This window comes from Geotrypetes seraphini, chromosome 6 (genome assembly GCF_902459505.1).
Source record: "Geotrypetes seraphini chromosome 6, aGeoSer1.1, whole genome shotgun sequence".
Lineage (NCBI taxonomy): Eukaryota > Metazoa > Chordata > Amphibia > Gymnophiona > Dermophiidae > Geotrypetes > Geotrypetes seraphini.
In genome coordinates, this window is record NC_047089.1 from 109337852 (window position 1) to 109358345 (window position 20494).

A 20494-nucleotide genomic window follows, 5' to 3' on the forward strand; every position below is an offset into this window, starting at 1 on the left:
TTATGCGCTGGATGCACGAGGGTTACACGGGCTGGGTTCATTACTTTCCACCGGGATGGGTTGCAGGCTGGAGCCAACCCTTTCAATTCTTTAATTTACTACACTCAGCCGGATCATGCTGTTTACTCTGGAGGTCGCTCTCGGTTTCTACTACCTTTTCAGCAGGCTTGGCAGCACCGCCAGGGATTGCTGTCTGCAGTTTCTCCTTACTTGTTGTTTGAGGGCAACTCGGGGTTCCAGACTAGCTGGGGACTGTCGGTGCTCAGGAGTGGGCACTGCAAGGTTGCCATCGTTTGGCACAGATGCTGGACATCTCGGAGGCTTCTTTTCCTTCCTTCCAACAGGTTCAGATGGTGTGGACACTCCCCCCTAAGCTTCTGTTCTCATTTCTCCAGTTATGACACTACTGGTCCTCTGTCCGCCAGGAGTGTGCAGAGAGCTGGGATTCTGGGTCTTTGGATCAGATATTTGCGGCCACTCTGCCTGTGCTCAACAGTTGTCTCACTGGTATGGTGTTCTGTGGCTTTCTTCCTGGGATGCGCACTTTGCGGGAAAGATGGGAGGGGGACCCAGGCCACAGCATTTCTGATTTTCAGTTCTTGGACTGTTTCTGGACCCTCTACCTCTTTTCTAAGTCAACAGATTATCAGAAAATGCAGTTTAAAATATTACACAGAGCCTATATCACTAGGCATAGGGGGGCACAGCTTGGGTTATGGAGTAGTAATCTCTGCGTCAAGTGTAAATGTAGTCTTGGAACCTATCTCTACTCATTTCTTGAGTGCACTGAGATTACTCTCTGGCAGGAGCTCTTGTGCCTTCTTGATTCTGTTCTTCATAGATTTATTGAGTGGGATTATAGTGCCCTCCTTCTGGGCTTTCAGGGACCGTAACAGGAGCAGGGCCTCTCGCCTTCTCAATGTAGATTCCTGTATAACGCCACTTTGGTGACAAAAAAATTGATTCTGACCTACTGGGCTTCTAAGGAAACTAGCCCCCCATTGCTCAATGGAGGGGCAAGTTGAGAGAGATGGCACAATTTGAAATCCAATCTTTTGAAGAGTCTTGCAGACTGGACATGAGATATTATGTTGCTTTGTGGGGGGGCTTGTTGGACCTTCTTACTCCCTAACTGATATCTGACACTACTTTCCATTTGCTTTTCTGGAATCTTTGGCTGGGGCATCTCCACATCCCTACCTGTGCTCCGAGGGCGGGGGGGGGGGGAGGGGGATGGGAATTGTAGGGGAGGCTTGGTGCATCGGCAGTAGTACGTCTGGTGTGAGTGTGTTGTGTGGACTGGAGTGTGAGGGTTTCTGCATATTTGTTTGTGGGTTGGTGGGTTTCTACAGTTTTAAAATTGTTATGGCTGATGGTCCAGTCTGTTTTTTCACTTGTTCTGAGAATTGTGGGGCTGGGATGGTTTGCTGAGTTTCTTCATGCTAGACTTTGACCTGCACCCATATGGACTCCTTCTTTTTGGGGAGGATTTTCTTTGTTCTCTCTTCTATTGTTATTCTTGTTCTTCCTGAATTGCCATATTGTTGTATGTACTTTTTTGTCTGAGCTGTTTGCCATTCTCAATAAAAATATGTTAAAAAAATTATATTCTATGACAAATACATACATAAGCCCCCCGTCTACCTATCCAAAAATTTGAACTCAAAATTAAAAATATCTTCCCACCCACCCCCACCCTGGATGTGTAATACCAAAGGGGAAAATCAACAATCACTCCTTACAGAATTTTGTCAATGGCTCCCAAATATCCATAAACTTCCTATAATGTCCCTGCCATTTTAAAAGTGTAACATAGAGATTCTCACCAAAAAGGATAATTTAACTAATCCCAGTTTTTCCAGTTCCTCAAAATAAGTTGTTTGGCAACCCCTGTCATTATAAAGAAAAGTTTATTATTCCGAGCAGATATTTGGCTTTTAGCCCTCATTAACGTACCAAATAGGATAGTATCGTACGACAATGCCACTGAATTTTCCAATATTTTGTTCACTTGATCCCAGATGAATCTCCAAAATTTAAGTATCAAGAGACAATAGTACAATAGATGATCCAACTGAACAACAGGTTTTCTCCTTGAACCCTTGACATTTCAGAAGAGGATGTGGTTTTCTATGTATTAGACATTGTCTTTTTGGGTCCTCTATTGTTTCTACAATAGGAGGACGGTCTGTTGGTTGAGCTGTTGCGGGTAGCACATCTGTCTTGTGCACTGCTACAGACGTTCTAGCAGAGTTGCCATACCTCTTTACTGGCTTCTCATTCTGGAAGTAGCCTGTCTTCACCTGATCAGGTGTGTCATCCCAGTAACTGGAATCATTCCTTCTCTTTGCCAGTTTTCTAATAAAGTCTGTGAAGACTGTGAATGGGGGGAACCTCCCTTGATTCTCCTCCTTATACTTCATACCTAGAGCTGACCATTTTTCTTTGACATCATATGGCAGCTTTGATGTAAACTTCTTTATGCCACAGGATGTGTCCAGGTAGCTCAGGCCTAGAAGACTTGGATTGGTCTTAAGTGCTTCCAGTTCTTGGAGGTGGTCTCCCAAGTCCAACAGCTTGTCATGATCTTTGCTGGTAAGTCTTGGAAAGTTCTCTATTCTCCTCATTAATGCTTTCTGGATGGCTTCTGGGTTACCATACTGCTGCTTGAGCCCCGAACATCATCATGTTGGAATGCATCTTTAAGGCGTCTTATCTTTTCAGATGATTCAGGCCCTAGCCACCTGATAATTAGATTCATCTTTTGACTGGGACTTGGCTTCATGACTGATATAGCATCTTGGAAATCAGCCTTCCACCAACAGTATCTCTCTGGGCGATTATTAAATTGGGTGAGTCCCATGTTTACTATTTTCTTGCGTGCCATATATGTTGCTAGATCTTCTCTTTCGGAGATCCCGATAGTGTTGGCGGTGTGAAGCTGTGGCTGACTACTTGCTGCTGTTGGCCTGTAAACAGGTATGGAGTAAGGCGTGTCAGATGCCTTTTCCTTAATCACAGTGTGCTGAGGGAATTGTGGCTGCTCAGTCTTCACTGGAGCCATGTTCCTGTCTGGCATCAGAATCTTCGCTTGAGATCAAACATTCTTCTCAGGGAGCCTTTCTGGAACGAGAGCTGGTAGCAGTGCTTACATAAGAACATAAGAACATAAGCAGTGCCTCCGCTGGGTCAGACCATAGGTCCATCCTGCCCAGCAGTCCGCTCCCGCGGCGGCCCAAACAGGTCACGACCTGTCTAAATCACCAGAAGGTGCCCCCATGCCTCCTTGGTTTCCTAATTTAGTCCTATCTTCCTATCAAAGTCCTAGCCCTCCGGTCTTGCACCTGCACGACCTGGTTGGGTTTCTACATTTATTTTCTGGTTAGCTTTCTCAGTATCCCACGATCCCTTTATCCCTCAGGAATCCATCCAGTCTCTGTTTGAATCCCTGTACCGTACTCTGCCTGATCACTTCCTCCGGTAGCGCATTCCAAGTGTCCACGACCCTCTGGGTGAAAAAAAACTTCCTTGCATTCGTTTTGAACCTATCTCCCTTCAGTTTCTCTGAATGCCCCCTCGTACATGTTGTCCCCTTCAGCCTGAAGAATCTGTCCCTATCCACCCTCTCTATGCCCCTCATGATCTTGAAGGTCTCTATCATATCACCCCTGAGCCTCCTTTTTTCCAGAGAGAAGAGCCCCAGCCTATCCAACCTCTCAGCATATGGGTAGTGTTCCAGCCCTCTTACCAGTTTCGTTGCTCTCCTTTGGACTCTCTCAAGTACCTCCATGTCCTTCTTGAGGTACGGCGACCAATATTGAACGCAGTATTCCAGATGCGGACGCACCATCGCTCGGTACAGTGGCATGATGACTTCCCGCGTCCTGGTAGTTATGCCCCTCTTTATGATGCCCAGCATTCTGTTGGCTTTTTTTGAGGCTGCTGCGCACTGTGCAGATGGCTTCAGTGATGCATCCACCAGCACACCCAAGTCTCTCTCAAGGTTGCTTTCTCCCAACAATGCCCCCCCGAATTTGTAGTTGAACAACGGGTTCTTTTTCCCTATATGCATAACCTTGCATTTTTCCACATTGAAGCACATTTGCCATTTGTTTGCCCAGTCTTCCAGCTTGTCTAGGTCCCTTTGCAGGTCCTCACACTCCTCCCTGGAGCTAACTCTACCGCACAGTTTGGTATCGTCTGCAAATTTTATAACCTCGCACTTTGCCTCCTTTTCCAGGTCATTGATAAATATGTTGAAGAGTAACGGCCCCAGCACCGATCCCTGCGGCACACCGCTCGTGACTTCCCGCCAGTCAGAGTATTGTCCCTTTACTCCGGACTTACATATGGACCACTTTAATGGTGTTTTGTCTCTGTGACGTGCTCCACCCTCAGCTTGCTTCTAATCTAAATCTAATCTAAACCTTAGGTTTGTATACCGCATCATCTCTACATTTGTAAAGCTCGACACGGTTAACAAGAGTTAGGGTAGAAAGGAACTCCAGTGGAGGGAAGAGGCAAAATGAAGAGATAATTTAGAGGACTAGAATAACCAGAGGGAGGAGGAGTTACATTTTTGAGAATAACCAGGTTTTCAGATGTTTACGGAAGAGTTGGAGGGAGCTCAGATTCCTAAGAGGGGAGGTAAGGTTGTTCCAGAGCTGAGTGATTCTGAAAGGGAGGGAAGAACTTAGTTTTCCTACAAGTGAAACGCCTTTTAGAGAGGGAAAGGAAAGTTTCAGTTTTTAGGTGGATCTGGCAGAATTGGGGTTAGAGGAGTTCCAAGAAAGAGGAATGAAGGGAGGGAGGATACCGTGTAGGATCTTGAAAGTGAGGCAGGCACATTTGAAGTGGACTCTGGAGATAATCGGAAGCCAGTGGAGCTTGGATAAAAGCGGTGAGACGTGGTCGAATTTGCTTTTTGCGAAGATAAGCTTAGCAGTGGTATTCTGAATCCGCTGGAGTCTTTGAAGGTTTTTCTTTGTTAGGCTAAGGTAGATAGAGTTGCAGTAGTCCAGTCTGGAAAGGATGGTGGATTGGACAAGGACGGCAAAGTGTTTTTGATGGAAACAGGATCTCACTTTTCTCAGCATGTGAAGGCTGAAGAAACATGTTTTTACTAGGGAGTTGAGGTGGTCGTTGAAGGAAAGTGTAGAGTCAATGATGACTCCCATAACTTTACTAGAATATTCAAGATGCAGAGTGGGGCCAGAGGACAGTGGGATGGATGTGGGCAGTTGGTCCAATTTTGGGCCGAGCCAGAGAAGTTTTGTTTTAGATTTGTTCAGTTTCATCTGCACAGTGTGGGCCCAGGATTGAAGGTTCGATATACATGAGAATATGTTCACCGAGAGGTTGGTGAGGTTCCGGCTCCGTCTCGAGGAGGACAAAGATGTCGTCTGCGTAAGTGTAGAGTGTTTCAAGGGGGGAGAGATGGAGGAGTTTAAGGGAGGACATATAAATGTTGAAGAGGATAGGAGAGAGAGGTGAGTCTTGTGGGACTCCACAGATCGGGTTCCAGGGGGAGGAAGAAGTGCCCTTCATGTTGACTATGTAGGTGCGGGAGCGTAAGAACTTCGAGAACCAGTCAAGGACTGTGGAGTTTATGCCTATCTCGGTGAGTTGATAAATTAGAATATCATGATGGACGACATCAAAAGCTGCAGAGAGGTCGAATTGAAGAAGGACGGCGAACTTGTTGCGAGAATGGAGATATTGAACTTTTGAGATTAAGGAGGTCAGGAGGGATTCGGTGCTGAAAATGGGATGGAAGCCGTATTGGTAGGGTTGAAGAATGGTGAATTTCTCAAGGTAGGAAGATAGTTGAGTGGATATGATGGACTCTAGCATCTTGGTAAGAAGGGGAATGTTAGCTATTGGACGGTAGCTGGATGGTGTAGAGGAGTCAAGCTCAGGTTTTTTCAGTAGTGGGGTTAAGGAAATATGGCCCATTTCTGGGGAGAAGAGACCCGAATGGAGGGCGGAGTTTATGAGAATGGTAAGAGATGAGATGGCCTGAGGGGGAGTGTTCTCGTAGAGGTAGGAGGGGAAAGGATCCAAGGTACAGTTGCAGGATTTCAATTTGAGGCAGAGATTATAGACCAGGGATTCGGAAACAAGTTCGAAGGAAGACCAGAATCTGTCTGCTGGGATAGGGTAGGAGTCTGTTGGGATAGGATTGGGGTCAATTGGAATCAGAGATTTGTAGGAGATTGCAGGTGGGAAGGAGCGCCTCAAGGTGGAGACCTTATCGTTGAAAAACTTTGCTAGAGAATCGGCTGAGGGGGAGGAGGGAAGTATGGAGTCATTTTTGGAGGTTAAGGAACGCCAGATGTTAAATAATGTGCTACTCTGATTGTTGGATTTGGTGATTGTGTCACCGTAGAAGTTTTTCCTTGCTTTTTTTAGAACAGTATTATAGATTTTAATGTTGACCCTCCAGGAGAGTCTGTCTGTAGGGGATTTAGATTTTTTCCATTTTCGTTCCAGAGCACGGCATTTCTATTTCAGTTCTCTGTGGTATGGGAGGTACCAAGGGGCCTTACGGGAGTAGGAAATGGTTTTAGTGGAAACAATCTGAACTCTGCTGCTGAGGAATGTGCTTTCCCTTCACCAAGTGACTCCTCTGAGTCAGACTGTGATTGTTTGCTTTCTTGCCCTGAGGCATGAGCCTTCACATACTCTAATGTACGCTGTGTGGGATCTTCCTGTTTGATATGGCTCAACTAACGCTTCCTGCCGTCAACCCCTGTGGCTCCCTCCAACACCTTCATCTTCAGCTTAATGGCAGCCACCTCTTTTTGTTGCTGGAGCACCTCCAAGGTGATGTCTATCTCTACCTCTGCCTTGGCTCTACATGCAGCATCATTTGCCTCTTTCTGGGCTCTACGTGCTGTAGGGGTGATTCCTGCCTCACACCTAAGGTTAGGCCTCACTCATATCAAGCAAGCCTGAACTATCTTTCCTGCATGAACCATTGTTGCTGCCTGATGCATTCTGGATGTGTTTACAAGAACTGTGTGTTTCCAGTCAAGGACATCTGCCTATTCATTGGAGGAGTTATGAACTTTGTTATGATCTGTGTACTGTGCTTATCATCTATGGCGCCATCCAAGACCCCTGCACAAGAAAAGACTATTCATTCTTGCTGTTCTGCTTGGATTGGTCCTGGAGGGCCATCTGACATGACCTAAGGAGAAAGGTGTTTGCGAGGAATTAGACTATGTTTGGATGTGAGGGAACTCGGATCTAAACTTAGGTTTCTCTGTACACCACAGTAACAATAAGAACTGATAAAAGTTGCCTCTTGTGACCTGCTCTCGGACAAGAGTAAAGACGCAGAACCGTCTTTTAAACAGATCTGGTTTCTATCGCAAAAGGAACTCTAGCTAATATATATTACAGATTTTCCTGTGACAAACGGACTTTTCTGACCAGAAGAAATTCTATCATCTGCTACGCTGAGGAAACATCAGAATTCCATCTCCCGGATCTGCTGAGGCATAATCTAAAGGGTGAGAAAAGGAATTCTCTCTTCTTTCAGCTGGGCTAGATAGAATTGTATTGGTTATGGATAGGAATGTTAGGTCCCCTTGGTAATAAGCTATAATAGATTGCTGCTATTATCAGGACTTGGGGCTCCTTTTACGAAGGTGCACTAAGCATTTTAGCGCACGCACCAGATTAGCGTGCGCTAGCCAAAAATCTACCACCTGCTCAAAAGGAGATAATACCGGCTAGCATGCAGGGCAATTTAGCATGTGCTATTCCGCGCGTTAATGCCCTAATGCGCCTTCGTAAAAGGAGCTCTTAGTATTGTAAGGAATTATACCTTGTGCGTAAGAATTAGTTATATTTACTAATTTACTTAGGTATTACTGTGTAATAATTGTGTGCTGAAATATATGTATGTATTCAGATATATTGTGAACAATAATTAGTTATTATTTACTGCTGGCTTGTGAATTATATTTTTATATCTATAATAAAATACTTCATATAGCTTTGGTCTCTGTATTTGTATAAGTTGGCAAAAATCCGAATCCTTGTGTGCAGTTATGGGTTATCCTAGAAACAAGAGTTGCATGTGACTTGTTTATGTTGCACTAATTAGTTATACCCATAAATCTGCCTACAGTGCTTCTTCCTGAGTTCTACATGCCTCTTCCTTCTTTTGTTCTATTTCTATATTAAGCCTCTCTCTCTTTAGGTCTGCTTCTTGCTGGCTATAGAGGGCTTTTGTTTTTGCTGCTTCTGTCTCTATTGTTAGTTTGACAGACAAGGAGACTGTGGATGATCTGCTGGAATAGCTTGAATGGCATGTTTTGTGTGTTCTAGATGTTCTACTAGTTCTGGAACTTTGTGGAGTATTTAGACCTGCCTGAGTATTGGGATTCAGTGTCTTTATCTGGGGCCCCTGCAGGCTGCTCTGTATTTTTAAGAGCATCCTCTACTATGGCCTGCCGTTCCTGGTCTGTGGCCCTTTGCCTGTCAGACTGGGCCATACTATCATGAGCGTGCTTCCTATCCAGGTATGCATAGAACTCTGCTGCTGTGCCTTCATATTTCTGATAGGCTGCTTCTATTTGACTGACTGGCGCTTGCTCATTTATATGCTGTATGACTTTGGCCCATGACTTGTGGTATTTCTGTATCTCTGACTCATAATTCTCCTGAGCCCTTACAGTTAAGGTATGTACTCTTGTTTCAGTGCCTTCATCCCTGCCAAGATGTGTTTGTGTCATGCTGCTTTCTGCTGTTTCTTCTGCCATGAGGTTGCTGGGCTATTAAACCCTTTTTATTTTACAAACAGTTCTGTAAGGTGTTAATTTTTTTTTTCTTTGAGCCTATGCAGTATTTATGACAACCAAATTGGATATTTTTCACTGAGGTGTGGGCAACCCTCTCCTGATGAACATAGGTCATTTCTATGACAACCAAATGATACAAATTGTTACTTTTCACAGAGGTGTGGGCAGCCCTCTCCTGACTTAAGAATTATTCATGCAGCCTTCAACTATGATTCTTATAGTTTGATTTATAACTTTATCAGCATTTATAAGCCAGTTTTAAATGCAGTTATAACACAAGCAGCAACACCCTAAGCAGTCCTCCTGGCCACCAAGTCAAAGTCCAATAGGTCTTCTTCACTCTCCCAGCCACCAAGACAAGAGACTCCCAGGTTGTTTTTCACTCCCAGCCATCTGGCCAAGAGTATTCCAGGTTTTTTACTCCTAGCCACCAGGCCAATAGATTATCAGGTTTTTCACTCCCAGCCACCAGACCAACAGGTTATCAGGTTTTTTCATTGTGCTGTCTAATTCGTACTATACAGATACAGCTCTCTGCATAGTCTTCAGGTTTTTGTGCTGAAGCAAGGACTTCTCTACGTTACTGGCTTCTGCAAGGGAAGATCGTGCTTAACGAACTTATTGCACTTCTTCGAAGGAATTAACAAATGGATGGACAAAGGGGACCCCATAGACATTGTATACTTAGATTTCCAAAAAGCTTTTGACAAGGTACCCCATGAACGCCTACTACGGAAACTGAAGAACCATGGAGTGGAAGGAGACGTACATAGATGGATCAAAAATTGATTGGTGGGTAGAAAGTAAAGGGTAGGAGTAAAGGGCCACTACTTGGACTAGAGGAGGATCATGAGTGGTGTTCTGCAGGAGTTGGTACTCGCTGCTGTTCAATGTATTTATAAATGATCTTGAAACAGGGACGAAGTGTGAAGTAATAAAATTTGCAGACAACACCAGATAAAATTAAATTCATCCTCCTAGAAAACGGCAAAATACCAACTAGAGAATGACACGGGGAAAAAATCCATCCCCGTCACTGCACCGTCCCCGGCCCACCATCCTCTGCACCGCCCCGTCACCGCCGTTCCCTTCACCGCCCCGTCACCGTCACCGCCATCTCTTTCACCGCCCCGTCACCGCCACTGCCATCCCATTCACCGCCCCGTCACCGTCACCGTCTAGCACCCATCTTCTTCCCTCCGCTCCCCCATAGTCTGGCATCTGTCTTCTTCCCTTCCAGCGTCTTCTCCCCACTCTGCCTTCCACATTTCCTTTCAGGGTCTGTTCTTCTCTACCCTCTTTCAATGTCTGTTCTATTCCTTTCCACCACCACCCTTCCCTCCCTCCTTTACCATCTGTTCCTTTCTACCACCCTTCTTTCATATCTTCTATCAGTCCCCCCACCATCATTAGCAGTCTCTCTTCTCCCTTACCATGAGCAAATAGAACTTCTGAAAATTGTATTGCTGAGGCATTATTTCTAGTACGCCTTTTTTTCCAGATGGATAATGACATCAATTTTATAATTCTTATGTCTGCTCTGATTTCATTCACAATTTGGTTTGTGTTTTGTACCTGAGGATTCCATGAGGCATTTAACCTTTTCCTGTCTCTTCTGTGATTTCAAGTTGATTCCTTCAATAATGGAGTCTCAAGGCAGTAGCAGTTTTCTATTTTGGGCTCTTTTGACATTGTTTAAGCGATTTCTTGTACATTTGGTGCTGGTCTTCTTTGATGAGGTCACTTCAGAATCTATTTCCAAGGAAGAGAAACTTTTTCCCTTTCACCTCCTCCTTCCTTGTGTGAGCCAGAACACGCGGTCCCCACAAGCAAGTAATTTTATATCATTTTCATTCCATTCATTCATAGAAATTAAAGTCTAGATAATGCCAGTCACATAACAAAACATGATTTTACAAAAATAATTCCCTGCACAGTCAAGCCTGCAAGGATTACTAGATGTCTTTCAGCAGCTCCTCTCCCTCCCTCCCCCTTACCTTTGTGGCCAAGTCAAAATGATCTACCAACAATAAAATTTTAAAAACACAAAGCACGCTGTACGCAGAGAAAATGTTAATTATCATTTATATTCCGCGGGTTTTCAAAGAGATCAAGGCAGATGACTTTATGCAATGTCACCTCAGTAACAACTATACAAAAATAGACAAATATTCCCCCTCCCTTTTTACTAAACTGCGATAGCGGTTTATAGCGCAGGGAGCTGCGCTGAATGCCCCACGCTGCTCTCGATGCTCATAGGCTCCCTGCACTAAAAACCATTATTGCGTTTTAGTAAAAGGGGGCCATAGTGCAAAATATAGACAGCAGATATAAATTCTCAAAACGGACACATTTTGATCACTAAGTTGAAAATAAAATCATTTTTCCTACCTTTTTGTCTGGTGATTTCATGAGTCTCTGGTCCTTCTTCTGATCCTTCTTCTTTCTTCTCCTGCCCCCCCCCCTCTTTCTTTCTCTCTCCTCCTGGCTCCCCTCTTTATTTCTGCCTTTCTTTCTCTCTCCCCCTGGCCCCCTCTTTATTTCTGCCTTTTTTTCTCTCTCCCCCTGGCCTCCCTCTTTATTTCTCTCTCCCCCTGGCCCTCCTCTTTCTGCCTTTCTTTCTCTCTCCCTCTGGCCCCCCTCTTTATTTCTGCCTTTCTTTCTCTCTTCCCTTGGCCTCTCTCTTTATTTCTCTCTCCCCCTGGCCCTCCTCTTTCTTTCTGCCTTTCTTTCTCTCCCTCTTGACCCCCTCTTTATTTCTGCCTTTCTTTCTCTCTCCCCTTGGTCCCCCTCTTTCTTTCTGCCTTTCTTTCTCTCTCCCCCTGGCTCCCCCTCTTTATTTTTTCCTTTCTTTCTCTCTCCCCCTAGCCCCCACAAAGCCATCGTGCCAATTTCTCCACTTCCACGATTCTTTCCCTACCCTCACCCCCAAGCCAGCAGCCGATTTCTCCCTGCTCCTTCCCCGATGTCCTGATGTCCTGAACTTCATCGGGCAGCAGCAGCATTCACAATTCACTGCTGTTGCCCGCTTCAGGCCTTCCTCTCTGTCGGGTCCTGTCTTCATGAAAACAGGAAGTAGGCAGGACCCGGCAGAGAAAGGCAGAGAAGGCCTGAAGCCGGCAACAGCAGCGAATTGTAAATGCTGCTGCTGCCCGAAGAAGGTAATGGAGCACCGAGGCACACCGTGAACCTTTCTGACCCTCCCAGCGAGAGCAGCAAACCTCCTTCGCGGCTTTCTCCTCCCTCTGCCACGTCACTGATGACGTCATCAGTGATGCGGCAGAGGGAGGAGAAAGCCGACGCTACTGGAGGGAGGTTTGCTGCTTTCGCTGGGAGGGTCGGAAAGGTTCACTTGGGGGGGGAAAGATAGGAAGGTCAGCGGGAGTTCGGCTGGGAGGGGGGAGAAGCAGTCTGCCTCGGTGCTCCAAGGCCTGGCGCCATTACCTTTTTCGCCCCTCCTGCCCCCCCCCCCCTTGGTACACTACTGCTCTCCAGCTCTCCTTAGTTTGCCGGTTTTCTTTTTCGGCGACCGGCACGCTTTCAAAGAGCCGCGCATGCGCGGCTGCTCAAAGTTCAATCTTCTCCTTTGCTGCAACTTCCTGTTTCCAGTTGGGTCAGAGCAGAAGATTGAATACTGAGCAGCTGCGCGTGCGCGGCTCTTTTGAAAGCGTTCCGGTCGCCGAAAAAGAAAGCCGGCAAACTAAGGTGAGGTGGAGAGAGGAAGCTGGTTAAACGATCGAGCCGACGTGCGGGTGGGGGCTGCGGGGACCGCACGATCCTTTATGCCTCACTGCGGTGACAAGACCATTCACCACTCCACGGGGCGGTGATGGCCTTGTCCCCGTCCCCGCAGAGGCTGCTAATTTTCATTCCCCGTTTTTGGCGGGTTACCCGCGGCTAAACGCAGTAGCTGCGGGTAAACCGCCACCGTGTCATTCTCTAATACCAACCATAACCAACATGGAAATCAATGCAATCAACTACCCCATACAACCCACTCTTAAATTACTAGGAATAACAATCGACAGATGCTGCACCATGCAACCGCAAATAAATAAAACAATACAAAAATCATTCTCAGTCATGAGAAACTTAAGACAAGTTCAGAAATTCTTTGAGAAAACACAATTCCAGCTCATAGTTCAGTCCCTAATACTAGGCCTACTTGACTACTGTAATATCCTCTATCTCCTCTGCCCTGCAACTATAACAAAACAACTACAAACTATCCAAAACACAGCACTAAAACTCATCTACTCTTTGAAGAAACATGACCACATTAAAGAAGCATATCTCAAATCGCATTGGCTCCTAATCCCAGCAAGAATACAATTTAAATTCTACTGTCTACTATTTAAGACTTTATACAGAGACAGTCCAAACTACCTGAACAACCACCTCATCCAAAACACTTCAACCAGACATAGGAAAACTCACACCCCATTCTCATACCCCCAATTAAGGAGGTCAAACGGAAAAAACTATACGATGGCCTCCTAGCCACTAAAGCAGCCAAACTAGACAACCAAATCGCCAATCTACTGACAGCATCCCTAGACTATAAAGCATTTAGAAAAGAAATAAAGACTATACTCTTCAAGAAATCCCTGAAAAAAGAAACAACACTGCAAGCTTCAAACACCACCTCTCACTAAAGCCAATAACCCTAAACAAATAACCAAACTCATTTCTTAATCTCTTTGAAAATGTCCAAATCTCTTTTTTGGTAAGATCTTGTAATACTTCCTTGATAATTCTTTTTTAATCCGCCTTGAACTGCAAGGTAATGGAGGAATAGAAATCCCTAATGTAATGTAATGTAATGTAATGTATTTTGTGGAGTTAGGACTAAAGAGGACTGCGAAGATTTACAAAGGGACCTGAACAAACTAGGAGAGTGGGCGACGAGATGGCAGATGAAGTTTAATGTAAAGTCTTGTATGTAGGAAACAGAAACCCGAAGTACAGCTATACAATGGGAGGGCTGGTAATGGGTGAAAGTACCCAAGAAAAGGACTTGGGGGTAATAGTGGACAACACAATGAATCCATCGGCACAGTGCACAGCGGCTTCTAAGAAGGCAAATAGAATGCTGGGTACTATCATGAAAGGTATTACAACCAGAACGAAAGAAGTTATCCTGCCGTTGTATCGGGCGCATAGCCCGCATCTGGAGTACTGAGTCCAATATTGGTCGCCGTACCTTAAGAAGGATATGGCGATACTCAAGAGGGTTCAGAAAAGAGCGACACGATTGATGCTGAAAGATTAGAGAAACTGGGGCTCTTTTCCCTGGAGAAACGGAGACTTAGAAGGGATATGATAGTGACTTACAAGATCATGAAGGGCATGGAGAAAGTAGAGAGGGACAGATTCTTCAAACATTCGAAAACTACAAGAACAAGAGGGCATTTGGAAAAATTAAGAGGGGACAGATTCAGAACCAATGCTAGGAAGTTCTTCTTCACCCAAAGGGTGGAAGACACCTGGAATGCGCTTCCAGAGGGTGATTCAGAAGGGATTAGATAATTTCCTGAAGAAAAAGAAGATAGAAGGGATTATAGAGGATTACTATATAGGTCCTGGACCTGATGGGCTACCGCGTGAGTGGACTGCTGGGCATGATGGACCTCTGGTCTGACCCAGCAGAGACACTACTTATGTTCTTATGTAAGAGTTTCCTGTTCAGCTAACCCCTAATTCCTTAATCTTGATGTCACCAGTCAGAGTTCTTTAATAACGAAGCAAACAACTTACAGTCATATTGTAGTTCAATGCAGTTCAAGCCTGTACATTCCTTCTCAGTCCACTAACATATCAGGACTATGCTAGGAGTGTCCACTCTGTGGAGATGACACTGTTCTCCATACTTAGAGGTAATCTAAGCTGTATTTGATTGTCAGAATTAAAGGGTGAAAAAAACCTGGTGGGAGAATACTACACTCAGGCTCTCACTCTGGCATGTGCTCAGCAAATATGGCCACTGCTCTCCTCTGACTGAAGAAGGAGGTGGGCTCATGCTCTGTGAAAACAAAGCCCAGTCCACAGGAAATCATAGCTCTCTGGGAAGTTGAGTCCACAGAACACCCATAATTAATACACATCTAAACAAACATTAACTAAGCAAATGCCCACATTACATGAGGGCATAATAGGCACAAATGCTGTGTGTGCTACACACACAAGTTTCAAGTTTATTAGGATTTTATATACCGCCTATCAAGGTTATCTAAGCGGTTTTTACAATCAGATACTCAAGTATTTTCCCTCTCTGTCCCGGTGGGCTCACAATCTATCTATCTAATATCTGATCCATAAAAAAAGGAAAAAAGCACCCTCCCAACGATGATGGCCATCCTGACAAACTGGCACCGGGAACCAACACCCCCCCCCCATGGCAGCAAAAATGGCAGAAGGAATGCCCTCTTCCTCTTGTCATGCTGACTCTCTTTCCCCCACATGAGAAAAATGGAAGGAGGGAAGCCCACTCCCTCCTGCTACCAGATGCTGCCCCATACCTCCAGAACCCCCTGTACCTTTTCTGTTGGATGCAGGAGGGAAGCATGATCTCTCTACTTTCATGGCCTGCCGATGATGGGCCTTCCCTCCTTACTGCCTCATGTGATGCATCAGGAAGGGCCAAAGGCCCTGTTTGGAAGGGTCCTTATGTGTCTGAGCCAATCAGGGCCTTGGGTACTTCCCCATACATCACATGATGCACTGAGGAGGGAAGGCCCACCATTTTGGATCAGCAGGCCATGAAGGTGGAGGGATCGTGTTTCCTCCTGCATCTAACAGAAAAGGCATGGGGATCTGGTGGTTCGGAGGGAGGGGATCTGGTAGTTCAGGGGAGTATCCGGTGTCAGGAGGGAGTGGGCATCCCTCCTGCCTTTTGGGGAAGATGGGTAGGGTAGGGAATGGTTCAAGGGGCCTCCTTTGGCAGGAGGGAGTGAGCATCACTCCTGCCATTTTCACTGCCATGGGGGTGTCACTTCTAGGTGCCGGTTCATCAGGGAGGGCCATCATCAGTAAGGGGGGGTGCTTTATTTCTTTTTTTCTAACAGGGCAGATATTGTGCATGTGTAACATGCACAGCATCTGGGCCCATTAAATAAAAAAAGGTTAGACAGATAAACAACTAGTTTTGACCAGTCGCTTTTTTTGGATTGCTAAAAGTGATCACTTTTTTAGTGCATTGGCAAGCCATGTTAGAGCATCAATTGCTGTACTAGTTTACATGGCATTTCAATATTAATGAGCTTATTTGCATGGTTGGATCAAGGAATGAGCGATCGTGCAGAAAACCATGTGGTGAGAATCTAGAGTGTACAATCTAATTAAAACAAACATACAATAGCTCTGTTATTGCTTTAGCTTCTTCACCCCATCCCCTTCCACTTTTCTTCTAATACAGTCATAAAAACATAAGAATAGCTTTACTGGGTCAGACCAATGGTCCATCAAGCCCTTTCTCACGGTGGCCAATCCAGGTCACTAGTACCTGGCCAAAACCCAAGGAGTACCAACATTCCATGCTACCGATCCAGGGCAAGCAGTGGCTTCCCCCATGTCTTTCCCAATAACAGACTATGGACTTTTCCTCCAGGAACTTGTCCAAACCTTTCTTAAAACCAGCTATGCTATCCACTCTTACCACATTCTCTGGCAATGCATTCCAGAGCTTAACTATTCTCTGAGTGAAAAAAAATTTCCTTCTATTAGTTTTAAAAGTTTTTCCCTATAACTTCGAGTGTTCCCTAGTCTGTAATTTTTGACGGAGTGAAAAATTGATCCACTTGTTTCCATTCTACTCCACTCAGGATTTTGTAGACTTCAATCTTATCTCCCCTCAGCCAAATCTTTTCCAAGCTGAAGAGCCCTAACCATTTTATTATTTCCTCATACGATGGGAGTTCCATACCCTTTACCATCTTGGTCGATCCTCTTTGAACCTTTTCTAGCGCCACTATATCTTTTTTGAGATAAGGAGACCAGAATTGAATGCAATACTCCAGATGAGGTTGCACCATGGAGTGATACAGGGGCATTATAACATTCTTAGTCTTGTTAACCATCCCTTTTTTAAATAATTCCTAGCATCCTGTTTGCTGTTTTGGCTGCCACCGCACATTGGGCGGAAGGTTTCATCATATTGTCTACGATGATACCCAGATCATTTTCATGAGGGCTAATCTCCAAGGTGAACCCTAGCATCCAGTAACTGTGATTCAGGTTATTCTTCCTAATGTGCATCATTTTGCATTTGTCCACATTAAATTTCATCTGCCATTTGGACGCCCAGTCTTTCAATTTTCTAAGGTCCGCCTGCAATTCTTCACAATCCGCATGCGTTTTAACAACTTTGAACAGTTTAGTGTCATCTGCAAATTTAATCACCTCACTCACTGTTCCAATTTACAGACCATCTATAAATAAGTTAAATAGCACCGGTCCCAGTCAATGTTCCCTCTAATTTTTCATAGGCTGTGTGCGCAAAAAATTTCATCTGTGTGCATTTTTTAAAAAAAAACTAAATTTGTGTGCGCTATAAAAATGATTGCCAGAGGGCCCGGAGTTCAGTTATGGGCATTTATTGGCAGGTCTTTGAGTTTAGTCTGAATTAAAGAAAACACAATGTAATTTTAGTTACACTTTATGTTAGTTACACTTTATGTACCATAAAGTCTCATTTCAATAAATATAAATTATATTTCATTGAAATGTTTCATTGAGCACTATCTATAAATAAGGCATCATTGTACTGTTAGAAAATAACAGCAATTTAGTTTTCAAAGTTTTTCCCTGCAATCTTTCATATTTATCCAGTCCGAATAAATTCTGTCAAGATCTGTTGAGCTTCCATCTTGAAGGTGACTCTTAACACACATCAGCATTTCTAAATGCTCTAAATGTAAACAATTCCTTTGTTTAGTCTTCAAATTGTTCATTAGACTAAAACCACGCTCACAATCTGAACTAGAATGGGACACCAATGTCCATCAATTTTGCTAAATCTGCAAATTGATCATTCTGAAATGCAAATTTCGTGATATCTGGAAAGCTGTTTATCAGATTGCTTTTGATTTTTTTCTGCAACAAGGAATTTAAAGTCATTGTATTGCTGAATAATAACACTTTCCTCCGGAAGAAATTGTTTATACTTTAAACAAAGAGATCTGATATGTCCATTTCCGAAGTCAAAGTTGCATTGTGATATTGCTGTACAGTCATAAGCAGTCCATTCCTCAACTTCATTTTCAGGAAATCTTTCACCCAGATGCAAACATAGGATATTGATGGTTAATATGGAATTAGTATCCACTGAAACTTGTTCTCCAGACCTCATCCTGTTGTCAAGAAAACTGTTGACTTTATCACTCTACTTAACCTTGTCACCTAAATATTGCATTCAAAGTTTGTTCAATTTACCCTGTGCAAGATGATAAGCTTCCAATGGTGTCAACCCACGTGTTTGAAATGCCATGGTTAAGGAAGCCAGTTCTAATAAGACATCTTTCAAAACTTCAAGTGTAATATGAAATTGTTCACTGTTCAGCTTCTTATAGCAGTATTTGAAATAGGATCATTATCTTTGTCTTCTTCAAAATATTTTAACAGGGGATCATAATTTTGAATAATTGCTTTAAGTGCAAAGTGTCTAGATAGCCAGCGCACTTCATTCAGAGGTCTGAAAGCAATTGATTCACATTCAGATGCATCTGCTATTTCTTGAAATTTGCATCATTTAGTAGAAGACCGACAGAACACCGTGTACACAGTTCTCATTACAGTTTCTACTTCTTTCATCAATTTTACTTCTTTCCATGAATCAGAAAGTCCCAAATATTCCCGATGTGCAATACAATGTTGCTGCACTAAATGTGGAATGTCTTTTCTCAGCTGTGCTGCAACACCATCTTTTTTGCTCAGCATAACAGAGGCAGAACATAACCATTTTATTCAGGTCAAGTTCATGTTTCCTATAGAATTTCCTAATTGCTGTTACTATTGATGTAGCATCACATGCTTCCAACTGTAGCATCCCACCAAATGATGTCCTATACTCATTTGAATTGACTGGCCGATACTTAAAGTAGAGTATTAAGTACTTGTTGACAGAAATGTCTGTGCTTTCATCAACAGTTAACATATGATACGTTGCTAATTTAATGTCTGCCATATGATCATCTTCCATGATGCCATTGATAATTCCAAGAAATTCAAATGCATAGTTTTTGCTTCTCCAGCTATCAGGTATACTAACATACTTTGCCATGTGCTCATTGATATCTTGAATAGAGAGCATTGAGATATTCATCTTAATGGCCAGCACAACACTGTCGACAACAACCTTAATTTCATCAGGACTGGAACGCTTCCATTCATTACTAATTTGCCTGTTTTCTTTTTGGTTGGGCTTTCAAGCAACATGTTAACCAGTCCCCCTCTTAAATTCGGATTTTTACTTCTGAGTTTCCTAATACTGTCGGTATGAGGTTTACTTGATAGATGGCGTTTCAGAAAGCCCAGTTTCCAAACATCATCCCATATTTTTCAAGTAGAGAATTTTCCAGTTGCTTTGGCATCTTGACAATAACAACACACAACTCCATCGTCTTCGTCATAGGTAAATATTTCACACAGTCAAACACGCATTGTATTTTGAGATTCCGGTGTCTCCGTTTCAACAATTTCTTCAAGCCATTCAGACCTAAAAGCTGTTGCAGGTCTCTTGCATTTTACAGTTTTCACCATTCGCGGTATAGACATTTTAAGAGTTATCTCTGGTTGCAATTTAATAAATGAATACAGTTATACAACCGCAGTACCACGCGGCACACTACGATTCCACAAAATAAACAATATGGCAGAACTTCAGAAAGTCAAAGAATCGGAAGTGTTTCATATCCTATAGGCCATAGGCTATGGCCCTATGGGGCACATGACGTGTCAAGTTCAACTGCCAAAGATAACGGAATCATGTGAATGACTTAAAATTTATATTATAGCGCTTCAATAAATGTGATAAATGGGAAATCGGAACAGCTGGTCTTCTGCAACATTTCATTTTAGCAGTGAAAATCATTTTAGGCAAAAATTTATTTTTATGTACGCGCTATTTTAATTTGTGTGCGTGGGTTTGGCAAGTTGTGTGCGCACGCACAAGCGCACAGCTTAGAGGGAACAATGGTCCCAGTACAGACCCCTGCGGCACTCCACTGTTTACTCTCCTCCATTGAGAAAAGTGACCATTTAAACCTACCCTCTGTTTTCTATCTGATAACCAATTCCTAATCCACATCTGAACTTTGCCACCTATCCTATGACACTTTAATTTTCTCAGGAACCTCCCGTGAGAAACTTTATCAAAAGCTTTCTGAAAATCTAGATACACATCAACCGGCTCCCCTTTATCTACATGTTTATTCACACCTTCAAAGAAATCAAGCAAAATGGTGAGGCAAGATCTCCCTCAGCTGAACCCATGCTGACTCCATCTCATTAAATCATGTTTGTCTACATGTTCCACGATTTTATTTTTTATAATCGTTTCTACCATTTTTTCCGTTTCTACCATTTTTTCCGGCACTGAAATGAGGCTTACTGGTCTTTCCCTTTAAGTTTTTCCCTTCTAGCTCAAACAAGGGAAGAGGATGAGGACTGAGACAATTATTTCTACT